This window comes from Nannospalax galili, unplaced genomic scaffold, assembly GCF_000622305.1.
Source record: "Nannospalax galili isolate Female #2095 unplaced genomic scaffold, S.galili_v1.0 scaffold206, whole genome shotgun sequence".
In the NCBI taxonomy this organism is placed as follows: Eukaryota; Metazoa; Chordata; class Mammalia; order Rodentia; family Spalacidae; genus Nannospalax; species Nannospalax galili.
Genome location: NW_008358101.1, coordinates 1,150,817 through 1,164,244, shown reverse-complemented (window position 1 = coordinate 1,164,244; position 13,428 = coordinate 1,150,817). Strand labels below are relative to the sequence as shown.

Below are 13,428 nucleotides of genomic sequence, written 5' to 3'. Positions count from 1 at the left end.
GTTTTGCTGTGTTCCATGATCCTTAGGTGTAGAGTTTTCACTGTAGATGTGTAACTGAGGGCTGAGCATCATTCTGTTATATAATCTCTGTGTGTGGCTAGTTGTGAATAGTAGCCTCCCTCTGTTGCAGAAAATGCTTCTTTGATGAATGGTATAGGGTAAATTTTTGGTAAATAGAAGGACCCATATTTAGCATACAGTGCAGAATTTCATTTTTGTAGAGATATGACAGAGATAGGGTTTTCATTAAGTCTGTGACCTTTCCAACCATGTGTATTTGGATATATTTACAGTGTAACCCATGAGTTCCCTCCAATTGAGAAGGCTTTAAGTTCAATTAAAAAGTTGTTGATTAGGGGTTGGAAAGATGACTCAGTGGAGTGGTCAAGAGCACTGACTGCTCTTGCAGAGGACCCTGATTAGATTCCCAGCCCTGACATTGCTGCTAACAACCATCCTTTACTCCAGTTCCAGGGAATCTGATGCTGTCTTCTGACTTCCATGGGCATTGCATGATGTGGGTGCACTCACATACTTGCAGGCAATACACTCATACACCTAAAATAAAAGTAATTGGACTAATTAAATACTTGTTGATTATCTTTTAGATAAAGTGCCACTACTGTACCAATATAGTTTGTTATGCCAGTCATAGTTATTAGGTTTTACAGCAGTGTTGGACCACTTATTGATTTTCTGCCTTAGCAGTTTGAATAGTGTGCTCTAGAATTATAGAGCTACTGTTCAGAATGATCTCTAGGTCAGTTTCAGCTCCACTGTTACAAGTCCTACATATAATGTATGTTCTGTCTTAAGCAACAGGGTCTTACCTGCAAGTTCTGGGAGGTAATCAGGATTATGGCAGTAGACTGTATTATTTTGGGATTCTCTTAGACTACCCTTGCCCAACTACTCAAAGGGAGGTTTCTCCTGTCTGGTACTGTGTTTCTTGTTATGTAGCCTTCATATATTGTATATGTATTTTTCAAGGGTTTTTTAGTTAATACATTTCCCTCTGGCTTTTCGCACAACCTAAGCTTTATTTATCTATGCTCTTTCTCTCCCTGTCTAATCTCTTTCTTCCCCACCCCCATTAAAGTACCCCCATTTTCCACTTGATAATGCTTGTCTTCTATTATCACCCCTAGTCTTGAGTTCTTTCTTCCCCTTTGGCCCATGGTTTTCTGCATGTCTTCCTCTCCCCTCTTCCCAGTTGAATACCCTTATTTCCCCCTTGATAACAACTGTTTCCTACTATCCCCTTTCTTTGGCTCTTTCTTTCCAGTTCCATTATCCTGGCTCTTTCTGTTACATCTGCATGTATATTCAAGTATAAGGGATTGGTGCTAAGATTCACAAATGAGAGAGAATATATAGCATTTGTTTTTCTGTGTCTGTGTTGCTTCTCTCACTATAAGAGTTTCTAGTTCTATTTATCTACTAATTTCATAATTTTGCCTTTCCTTACCAAAAAGTAGAACTCCATTATGAAAATATTTTCATTATCTATTACTCAGTTGAGGGGCATTTAGGTTGTTTCCATTTCTTAGCTATTGTGAAAAGAGCAGCAACAAACATGTATAGATCTCTACAGTAGAATGAGTCCTTTGGATATATGCCAAAGAGTAAATAACCAAATCATATGTAAATTAATTTCTTCTGGGTACAAATGTTTAACTGGATAGGCCGTATAACAGTTTCTAGTTCCATCCATTTACCTTCAAATTTCATGATTTCATCTTTCTTTACTGCTGAGAAAAACTCCATTGTAAAAATGAACCACATTTTTATTAACGATTTCTCAGTTGAGGGGCATTTAGGTTGTTTCCATTTCTTAGCTATTGTGAAAAGAGCAGCAACAAACATGTATAGATCTCTACAGTAGAATGAGTCCTTTGGATATATGCCAAAGAGTAAATAACCAAATCATATGTAAATTAATTTCTTCTGGGTACAAATGTTTAACTGGATAGGCCTTCAAATACATATATGACAGAACACATGAAATCAGGTGCGGGTGGCCATAGAGAGGTGCTAAGGCAGGAGGGGGGGCTAAATTTGATTATGATCTATTATATGAAATGCACAAAAAGTGAATAAAAAGTATACATTAAAATATGTGTTCATTGGACAACAAAATAATTCTCTTCTGATGGTGCTTTGCTTGGGTCATAGAATTTAAACTTCATCACCCTTAAAGCACAACTTGTTTGAATATTTTGTTTATTATTATCTTTAATTATCATCAATAAATCTTTATTTAAGGGATTCCACAAGTGATTCAGTTTCCACCAAGGTTGCTGAAGTTCAAGATTTCTCAAGATAATCCAAAAAAGGCAGACCATTAGTTAAACTTGTGAAACTCAGTATTGATGATGCAGGGAACTGGATGTCTCTCCTCAGAAAACACAGCACTATGAAGTGACTCTGTCATTCTGTGGAGAGCACCAATCTTTGGTCACAACACTAAGAATGTGCAGTTTTCAGTCCCACAAACTCTCTTTGAAATGACCTAGAGTATTTGATAACTTAATTCCATCTTTCATTTCATCATTATGGCCTGGTTGAGCGTGTATCCAAAAAGTCCTCCTGAATTCCGTCATCTGTTTGCTCAACAACATTCATTCATTTTCTTTCTTAGTCAAAGAGTGTTTAAGCTACAGAGCAGAAATGGGCCAGGTAAGAAAGTTTGCTCTGTTATTAATGAACGAATGAAGAAAGCAGTGAGATGAGACTGATAAATTTCCACATTAGACTCATCTTTACTTATGAGTCTGTGAGTCAGTGAATATGGTAGAATTTCCAAGTTTCCTCTTCATTATAACTGTACATGCTGAATTGTGTAAAGTCTTGGGAATTTATGAATATGAACTTCCTTGTTCAAAGATAAACTTTCACTGTAGTAACAATTCTAAGCTAGGCTTTCCACACGCTGTATTGAATTGTGGCAGCAAAACTTTTTGAGCTTGTCCCCCTTGGTTTTCATGGACCTGGGCTTGCACATCTGGTTGGATCAATTGCCTGACAGAAGGTGTTTAAAAGACTACACTTCAGAGACAATTGGACCAATGTGTGGTTCATGAATATTGATAATCTTTCAAGAATATATTTTCATTTTCATTCAAGTCAATCTTTTTTCAAAGAACACACCTACCTTCAGTTTTATAGAAAACTCCTGTAATAGTTATTAGAATTAACTGAAAATGATTATGGTTACATTTTCAAACATTTCTTAGAAATAATGATACAGCATATATTTAGTACACACAAGCACTGTTTCAGTGATACATACCTACCTATTTAAATGATCATGGTGATTTGTGCAATGGTGTAATGCATTTGCTGTATGAATATTAAGTTATTTAACGTGTTTTTTCTTTGTTTCGTTCTAGTGATTCTAAAGAATGCAATACATTCTATTTGTACTGTACTTCTGAGTTTCCAAAGGCCTTTTGTATATATTAGTTTACTTGAAGCTAGCAACAATGTTTTTGAGTAAGGATATAATTATTAGTGCTATTAATGAGGAACCAAAGCCAGGCACAGAAAATGAAAATGGGCAAGGGCATCCAGTGTAGGGGCTGAACAGAATTTCAGGACACATCATGATTTTAAACTTAGTAATTTTCCTTTGACAATTATCAAAATACTTAGCACTGCAGAGGCTCAGGAATAGAAGTCCTAAGTGTGAGACCATCCTTGGATACATAGCAATACAAAGTGTCAAAAAATAATATTAGAATAAAAATTCTCTTAGTTTATAAAGCATTTGTCTCTTTGCTTTCAGATGAATTTTCAATTTGATTTTGAAAGGTATGATGGCTTTTGAATGGAAATTATGCCTCTCTGTGAGACTATAAGTCTTTCCACATGGAATTCTATTCCAAAGCACGTAAGCTTCAGAGACATTCTAAAGGAAGACTAATATACACAGATTTTATTTCTAGGCTCGCTCTGGCACTCAGAAATTAGTTAACTCAGTCACCTACATCCTCTAAGTCTAGGTTCTTCATCTATATCACACACTGTTTGTATTTTGTGAGGCTGTTACATCCTCCACCTGTCTGTACCAAAATCTCTGACTTGACCTATCCCAGCACTCAGAGTCAGAGGTAGGTGGTTTTCTGTGAGTTCAAGGCCAGCCTGGTCTACATAGTGAGTTCCAGGACAACTGGGTCTACAGGGAGACCCTGTTTCAAAAAGAACCCCCACAAAAAGGATAAATGTCCATTTGTTTGAACTGCATTTTAAAGTCATTTTCTGACCAAATTGAGCCTATTACTCATGAAAACAAATTTAATAAAGTTTGAATAAAAACATTACAGCATAATTAATTTAATGATAGAGTACATTTGTGATTCTGTGAATGCTTACCTATTTATTGGCTTTTGGTTACAGTAGAACCTAAGCTATTGATCCTTTGGACTAAGGAAATTGATCAGTGGTTAAAAACAAGAGCCTAAAATGTGCAAGGCTATAGGTTTTAGTCTCAGTAACACAGAGAGAAATTAATCTTTTAATATTAATAAATTAATATCCACAATCCATAACCTTCACATGACAATACTTCTTGTAACCAACAATCTACTCTGGACAGAATTAACTTCCAAAATAAATGTCTTACTGTCTGTCATTGATTGATAGGTTCTCCTTATTCATATGAATCAATAATAAACCACTAAACTGATTTGGTATTTCTTAGAAATTGCTATCTGATTAACTCCTCTTCTGGTACTGTTTATTTAGGAATTTGAATAATGGGATTATATTCTTAGTTTATGAGGTACATAATTCTGGATCTGAATAAGGAACAAAAAATGGAAGAAATACAGCTCCTGGTGATTCCCCCAAAATATTTTTGAGAAACATTATTCCCAAGATGTATTTTGAAGTCAAATCATTTTGGAAAATGTTGACTTTCACCAGGGATGCACCTGCCACCATATTTTTGTTCCCCAGCTGCAAGAATGGAGAAACAGGGTAGTACAGTTCTCATTTCAGAAACAGAACCTGCATTGTCTATGCTGTTCTCTTCTGCAGAGTATATTTTGCAGTTCAATAAAGTCATGAAGGAACACTTAAAAATAATGAAGAATAATTAACTTAAAGTTATTCTAATAACATCTCTATTTATTTTCATTAATTTCCATTCTTTTTACTTCTCCTTTAAAATGCACTATACTTTTAGACAGAATTTTAAAAGAAGCTGTATTTTCAGTCTCTGAGTTTGGTGCATGTGTTTGCAATATCAAGATGTTACAAGACTGATGACTGGAACATTGTGAAGTCAGAGATGTAGCAGATTCCATGAAACTTATTAAGGTGTGTGATTTTGAAGGCTGGGGGAGGTCACAGGAGGGTTTACAACAAAACTATGATATCATTTCTTCCCATTTTGAAAATATTGCTGTGGCAGCTGTTTGAATAGATGACAGTGAATCTACTTCTTTTTGAGATCCACATTATCTGAAACACATTTGTGAGGCAAGATGGATTTGCACTCTATGCACAGATTTGCTTGAAGATTAAAAGAGGTAAGAACTATGAGTACCTGACAACATTGCCTGAAAAATCAATCTTAAAAACTAGTATGCAATGGATATTTTTAAAATAATTTTGTGTATATATGAAAAATTTATACCTGTTTAATTTGTTATAGAATCTCAATTTCCAAACTCTAGTGGAATCTTGAAGTTGTCCAACAATCAAATAATACTTCCTGCTTAAAATTTTACGTTTTTATTTTTATTTTATGTGTATGGATGCTTTGCCAGCATGTGTGTAAGTTCACCAGTGTCATGCAGTTCCTGCAAAGGTCAGAAGAGGGAAAAGATCCACAGAAATTGGAGTCATGGATGGTTGTTAGCTGTGATATAGGTACTGGGAACTGAACCTGGGTCCTCTGCAACATCAACCATTGCTCTTAACCACTGAATCATCTCTCTAGCCCGAAAATAATACATCTATATCATTCCTACTCTTTCTTATTCTCAGCCACTTGCTTTTTCTTCTTAAAATATTTCCCAGGACTGGAAAGATAGCTCAGCGGCTAAGAGCACTGTCTGTGGTTAACTGCTCTTCCAGAGGACCTGAGTTTGATTCTCAGCACCTACATGGTGGCTAACAACCATCCATAACTCCAGTTCCAGAGGATCCAACGCTCTCTTCTGACCTTCATGGGCACTGCACAACATTGTGTATTTTATACACAGGTAGGAAACACATTCATTCACTTTTTTTTTTTTTTAATGTCTTTTTGAGACAGGGTCTCCCTGCTGTCCCGGAACTCACTATGCAGACCAGGCTGGCCTTGAACTCACAAAAATCCACTTGCCCCTGCCTCCCAAGTGCTGGGATTTAAGGTGTGTGCCACCATGCCTGGCATTCGTTCACATTAAAAAATAATAATTAATAATTAATAATAATAATAGTAATAATAATAAAGTTTGCTTTTTCTTCAATGAAAGCCTTACCAGATATTCCTCAGGGAAAAAGGATTGTAATAATTGTCAACTCTTTAAACACTGACTTTGCTAGTCAATATTTGAGACCATTTTGACTAGCAAACATTTGTAAGAACTCTTTCTTACAAGCTGTAAATTGAGTTCTATTTTTTTTTATTGGCAATTAATGAGGAATTGGCACACAGAAAAGGATAAGTAATTTTCTCAGACTCACTTAGAAGTAAGGCAAGGGATTGAATTTAGGATCAGAGAGTGCAGGGTTCTACTATAATACTATTCCTTTCTCTGTTCAGACTTGAAGATCTGTCAGCATCCTTACTTTCTACAGGGTTCCTGTTCCCAGTGAAGTCAGATCCCTCCTCCCACCAGGCATTTTCATGGTCCTTGGTTCCTCCATTTTTCATCCCGTTTCTTTATCCTCTCTGTTCTGCTGGCTCATACCATGAATATTCAAGCGTGTTTTCATACCTCACATATTTGAAAATCTTTCCCATAGGAACCTCTTCTTCTCAAGCTAAATCCTAACATATCCATCAGTTTACAATATCTGCTTTTTTTACTTCTGTTCTTTTTAAATGAGTTTTCAATTTCCTAACCGACAGTAAATACATTCATACTGTATCACAGGACAAAGTCTGGGCTCTTTGTGTACCATATTCTACCTCATTCATCTTTCTAAAGGGAGACTTTTCTAACAGTATGCAGTACATCTCCAAAGACATAGAGTCAGAAATAACAGAGATAGCTAGTTGAAAATATTTATGGTTACGCAGGCTCATGCTAATTCACACGCACCTACTTACTTGGCAGCATCAGTCCCTGAAGAATACATTTAATAAACAAAAACATACATCTATTCACTTGTATCATGTTTTAAAAATTGTTTTTACTATTTCTTATTCATTAAATTTTTAATATGAACCTAAGGATTAAGTTGTGGTTTTCCAAGAAAAAATCAAATTGTGATTTTTATTTTGAGTGCATTTAATTGAAATTACAGAGACATTTTATGAACACTTAAACATCTGACAGTACTGACTATTTGCGTGCACAAGTATGATATATTTCCCAAAAGAGATTTGTGTATTTTGTGCTTTGTGAGAGCTTATACCTTTCTCTGTTAAGGCATATCTTATTTACTTGTGACTTTTATGACTTTAATCTGATTTATACCATATAAAGTAAAAATGTGAAAATTCTATGAAATTATTATCTATTTTTATATAATACTCAAATATCCAGTTCACTGTAGAATAGAATTAAAGCCAGACTTTGTAGGTATGGCACAAAACCTCACACTGGCTTTCACTAAGTCCAGTAGTGACTTTTATGCTGGAATGTGTAAGCATTAAGGCTCATTCATCAGCCATCACATCCTCCCTATTAATAACCTTTTCAGGAACTTTCTTTACTTGTGTTCCATGACACTTTACTCTCCAAGCCCTACAAGGAATCCCTGGTGTTTCTTTTAGCCACTTTTCATTTGTTTTCCTATCCAGTCTCTAGGTATTCAGTTCCTAAACTCTGTGTTCTCAGTCTTAAAATTTTCTTTACCCCTAGCTATTTATAAGGAATGTTTCTTATCATCATACTTTTCTTGTCATCTGCAGTCCCATAACTTTATATCTTCTATCTTTAGTACCATCACCTCTTGCTAAATTCCCATTGATGCTACCCACTACTTCTTTGCAATATCCACTTGAATATGTCATTGCATGCATCCCACCCAAATCCATCATCATATCACTACATGTTAAATCTTAACACAATCTCATTTTCCTCATCTTTGCTAATACTATGTGGCACTGGATATTGTCCATTTGTACATAGACTATTTCCCCCTTCTATTGCATCGGGGCTTACAAAGATGAAAACAGATGTACTTTAAGTTTTATGTGTCAACTCAATGAAGTCATATGTACACAAAACTCTTTTTTTCCAGCATCATTCTGGGTTGTACTATGATGGCATTTTTTGGCAAAGTTAACCTTTATCATCCTTATCTGGTATGAGATTCATCTAAGCACTAATAGACTGAATAAATAAAAAATGACTGACCTCACCAGAATGAAAGATAACTCCTCCAAGCTGACTTCTGACCTTAAGAATGAACTTTTCCTTACCCTTGAACTTGAACTGGAAGTTCAGCTCTTCCCAGTCACTAACCCCATATCTGATAAAGCTGTTTCATCAGCTCTCTCAGTTTCTAATGCTTAAAATTCAGACTGGAACAAAGACATCAGCTCTCCTGGGTTGCCAGAACGCTTTTAGGATTTCTGAACTTTCACAATCTCATAGATCTAATGTTATGAATACATAAATAGATAAATATTAAATAACGCTTACGTTTCTTTTCTCTGCACAGCTAATAATATATAACCACATGTCTAGACCGTCATTACTATGACTTTTCTGTATTTTTATTATCTTTTTTATTTGTATATAGTTATTTTACACTAATGAATTTTATGACATTTTCATGCATTCATACAATGTTACTTGATAATAATCAGCCCTGTATTATTTATTCATCTTGTATTCATCTTTCTTCATTCCAAAGTTCCCCTCTTCTTAGCAAATAATCCACTTTCTACTTTTATATGTTTTAAAAACCTACATTCTACATTTGAGAGAAAAACATGCAATATTTGCTCTTCTTAGTCTAGCTTATGTCATTTGATGAAATTTTTAGTTCCATATATCTTCTAGTAAATGACAAGATTTTTTACATCTTGGTGTCTGAGAAATGTTTCTTAGCTTATATATGTACCGCATTTTATTTATTCATGCATCTGTTAATAGGAACCTAGCCTGATTCAATACCTTGGCTACTGTAAATAGTGTCCTGATAAACCCCAATAAGTAACTCTACAATATCTGACTCGATTCCTTTAGATATATAAACAGAGTTTAAACCATATGGTAGTTCTATTTTTAATTTATGAGGAACAACCATACATAGTGGCTTCACTAATTTGTAGTCCATTAGCAGCATATAAGAGTTCTTATGTATCAACAGCCCCCACATTATTTGTTTTATTTGTATACTTCATTATTATTATTATTATTATTATTATTATTATTATTATTATTTCATGTGTATGGGGGTGCACATTGTTATGCAATGACTGTAGAGGTCAGAAGACGGCATCAGGTTCCCCAAATTGGAATTGTGGATGGTTTTTGATGCCATATGGATACTGGGAACTGAATGCAGTTCCTCTGCTAGAGCAGTCAGTGCTCTTAACCACTGAGCCATTTTTCCAGCCCCTTACTTCTGTTCTTCCTGATTGTGACTTCTATGTTCCTCTGATAAGCCCTGGCCCCACCCCCTTCCCAAGCTTCGTGGGAGGCGTCCAGAGCAATAATGGGCAGGGATAAGGACAGCTGTACATGGACACTTGGTTGGAGAGTTAGCCCAGCTGTGGAGAGATGGAGAGTTAGCCGTCCATTTTGGAATCCTGAGAGCCAGGTGTGCTGCCTGGGAATGGCAAACTGCAGAGGGCAAGTACCCAGAGGGATGCACTGACTGTCTTCCAGGCTCCAGGGCAAGATGAGGCAGAAAATGTGGTGAGATGATGTGTGGACGTGGGGCTTGAAAGCGATTGAGAATGGCAGTGTGGGGCAGGGCTTGAACGGCATGAGGGTTATGAGGAGCCTTTTCTTTGCAATTCATCCCCTCCCAATGTCATATAAACTATGTAAAATTCAAATAGAACTGTGTTATGCCAGTATGTCCATCTACATCAGGACCATAAGACCCTGAGTGAGCAGCGGCGGGTCAGAGAACAGGAAGAGGAAATTTTAGTGCAACAAATTGGAGCAGCTGGCAGGATGGCACAGGAAACAACACACCCCAGGAGTATGGCAAAAGCAAGGGAGCTAGGGGCAACACTGACATGGATCACACAGTGGATCATGAAATATGTATTAGAATGACAAGGGCCGGGGCAAACACTGTTGGATTCACCACGCAGATCTGGCGAACTCAAAGGGGAAAATGACTGGGCCACAGCTGTGCTGTAGATGTGGGAAAATAGCTCAGTTACTTGAGAAATGGGGCCTGCTGACACATGGATCTGAATATTTGTTAAAGATTATAGAGAGCCTGGAAAAAAATCTTATAATCAAAAGAGGAACCCAGGGAGGGGGCATAGCCATTTTTCGTAATAAAACATTTTCCAAAAAAAAAAAGGACATTTTAACTTATGTGACGTTTAAGGATCCAGGTGAAAAGACAGATAGTAATGAAAAAAGAACAACCTAGAAATAAAAGTAGCTAAAGCTGCCCCTCAGACTCAACCTTTGATACAAAAAGAGGAAAACCCTTACAATACTGTAGCTAGGAAATACTCCACACTGGAGCTGTTGAAACTAGGAAATATAAGCAAGCAATCAAAGATCCCCACACCACATGGTTCATGAGGGTATGGGACACGGGAGCAAATAATGTCAGTCTAAGTCCTTCATGTGCTTTACAACTGAGTTATATAACCACCCATCCATCCTTGTGACATAGGCTGTTCAATATAGGCCAATGCAGGGGATAGCAGTCCTTAATGGATGCCTGGTGCAAGGCATTAAAGATACATGGTCATCACCAAGGGAAACACCCATTATTAACAGTGGCTGGAGGGCTATAAAGGAGAGATAGGAATTACTGATAGAACTATGTATGAGAAAAGCAATATATGGTGACCAGTTCACTGGGCCAGATAAGACTGTGTTCACCACAGACAAAAAAGAAAGCTTAATTCAACTGGGACCGCCAGAATGGTATAATGCTTTAGTGGTTTTGTTAAGCCCATTAATGGGACAGGATCTTTGTAAAGTGAGAGAAGCTTTAGCATATCTAAGTGACTCTGACCAGCATGTAAAATGTATCTGTAGAATAACAGACCACTCTACCAGAGATATAAAAAAGATCAGACAGAAGAAATGGTCTGTTTGAGTTATTCAAAGACAAATGTGGCAAGATTTATGCCAAGCCCAAATTCCCAAAGAAAAAAAATTGATGAAAAACCAAATGTGGTACTAAGGAGTTTCTGGGAGGCTTAAAAACCTGAAGAACAGTTTCCTAAAGGCATTCAGAGAATAAATACTGTCTCGGGGGTAGTTAAGGATCCTCAAAGATTAAAGAAGCTGCATTTTTCTCCTAAGAAAGGCTATGCTAGGGATGGAGGCAGTTTTTCCTACCAGTGCCTCCCCCAGCAGCCAGGTATGGTCAGTGGAGAGACAGCAGATATGACCACAGTCAGGAAGAAGACCCAGGGCCTGCCTGACTCAGGGAACCAACAGGTGCAGCAAGAGCAAGAGAAACACATTGGCTCCCTAGCCCGGTACCAGGTCAGGCAACTGGAGCCAGCACCTGTAAATGTATCAGGGATGAAAGAATACAAAGAGGCTCCATGTAAGATCCCCAGAGTGCAGAGGGACTCCAAAGGGATAATAAAGTTAGTAAAGAACTAACCAAATTAATGCCTCTTACCCATGTTATGGTACCTAACAAAGATCTATGGAAAAAGCAGTTAATACAAATGGATAAAACCTTTCCATGCTGGTAGACCTTGTCTATGATTGATTTAATATATGATGTTAACCTTTGAGTGTTTTGCAGATGTGAAACCCATTTGAAAGATACCTGAAGAAACAAAGGCCAGCTACAGCTGTAAAATTCTTGGGAGTTTTATGGTTGGGTGAAACAGAGGCCCTCAAATCTATAAAACTGTCAAGAGAAACTACAGTACCAAAGTTGGGTTGCTTGCCCCCCATGAGCTGTTAGTCACAAAGAGATCCTACAGGTCCTGAAATTCACCAAGGCTATTTCCGCTAATGGCGGTTGCACACTAGAAAGGTCGGTATGGCCATGTTGCTGAAGACACTGCGTGATATGAGTGCTGGAGAAGAAGAGATGAAGCTGAGACTAAGCCAAAAAACTCCATGCCATTAAGTGAATGATTAGCATAGTGCTAAAAGGCACTATGCAGGTGGTTGGGGAAGAAAGGATCCCTTAAGAGTCTACTTAACAATGAACCCTGATGCTGCAAACTATGGACATGCCAAGCAATGCCTGCTAGTGCAATGATGGCTCGAGTAACATAAGTATGACTGACACATTTCTAACTGGATAAAGCCCACTCCTAGAGGTGGAACACACATCTATTACTGTAGACCAGGCCAACCCCCTGTGTCAGAGAAGGATATAGACCTCAGCTGGGATGCCATTGCAAGGATACTATTTAATGAATATGGTACACCTACTGGGATATCTTCTAGGCATTTGTATTTGCATTCATATTTGTTTAAATATTTCTACTTCCTTCTATTTGTCTTTATAATAGGGGAAACACCACTGAGATAGATCAGTGGCCACATCTTGAAGATGAATGATGGGGAGGCCCAAGAGGTCACTATCTCGAAAGATTGCCCTTCATATGCCACCCCCTCCAAGGCTCAGGAAATTTTGCAGAAGAAATGACAGTTTGTAAGAGCCAGAGGAAGGGGTGAAGTGTAGCTAGGGGGTTCCTCTGATAAGCCCTGCCCCCACATCCTTCCCATGCTTTGTGGGAGGAGTCCAGCACATTATGGAGCAGGGCTAAGGACAGCTGTGCAAGGACATTGGGAAGGAGAGTTAGCCCAGGCACTGAGAGATGGAGAGTTAGCATGGCCATTTTGGAACTTCCTGACCAAGGCATGTGGCCTGGGAATGGTGGGGGTTCAGGGCAGGGGGGCAAGAATGGCCAGCGGATGCCCTGCCCATCTTGCAAGCTCCACATGGCGGTGAGTTGAGGCAGACTATGAGGTGAGATGGTGTATGGGCATAGGGTGCCAAAGCGATGGGGAATGGTGGGTGCAGCCCAGCACAGGGCTTGAATGGCGTGGGGGTTATAAGGAGCCTTTTCTTTGTAAATCATCCCCTCCCATTGTCATATAAACTATGCAAAATTCAAATAGAACTGTGTTA

General features: G+C 37.8%; 1 non-coding gene across 1 annotated transcript; it reads right to left on the bottom strand.

Moving 5' to 3' along the window:
• Positions 1-2,387: 2,387 nt before the first annotated feature.
• On the bottom strand, positions 2,388-2,514 carry LOC115068143. The gene has a single exon (XR_003847520.1). It is a non-coding gene; the product is annotated as a small nucleolar RNA SNORA25 (small nucleolar RNA).
• Between the last annotated feature and the right edge of the window lie 10,914 nt (positions 2,515-13,428).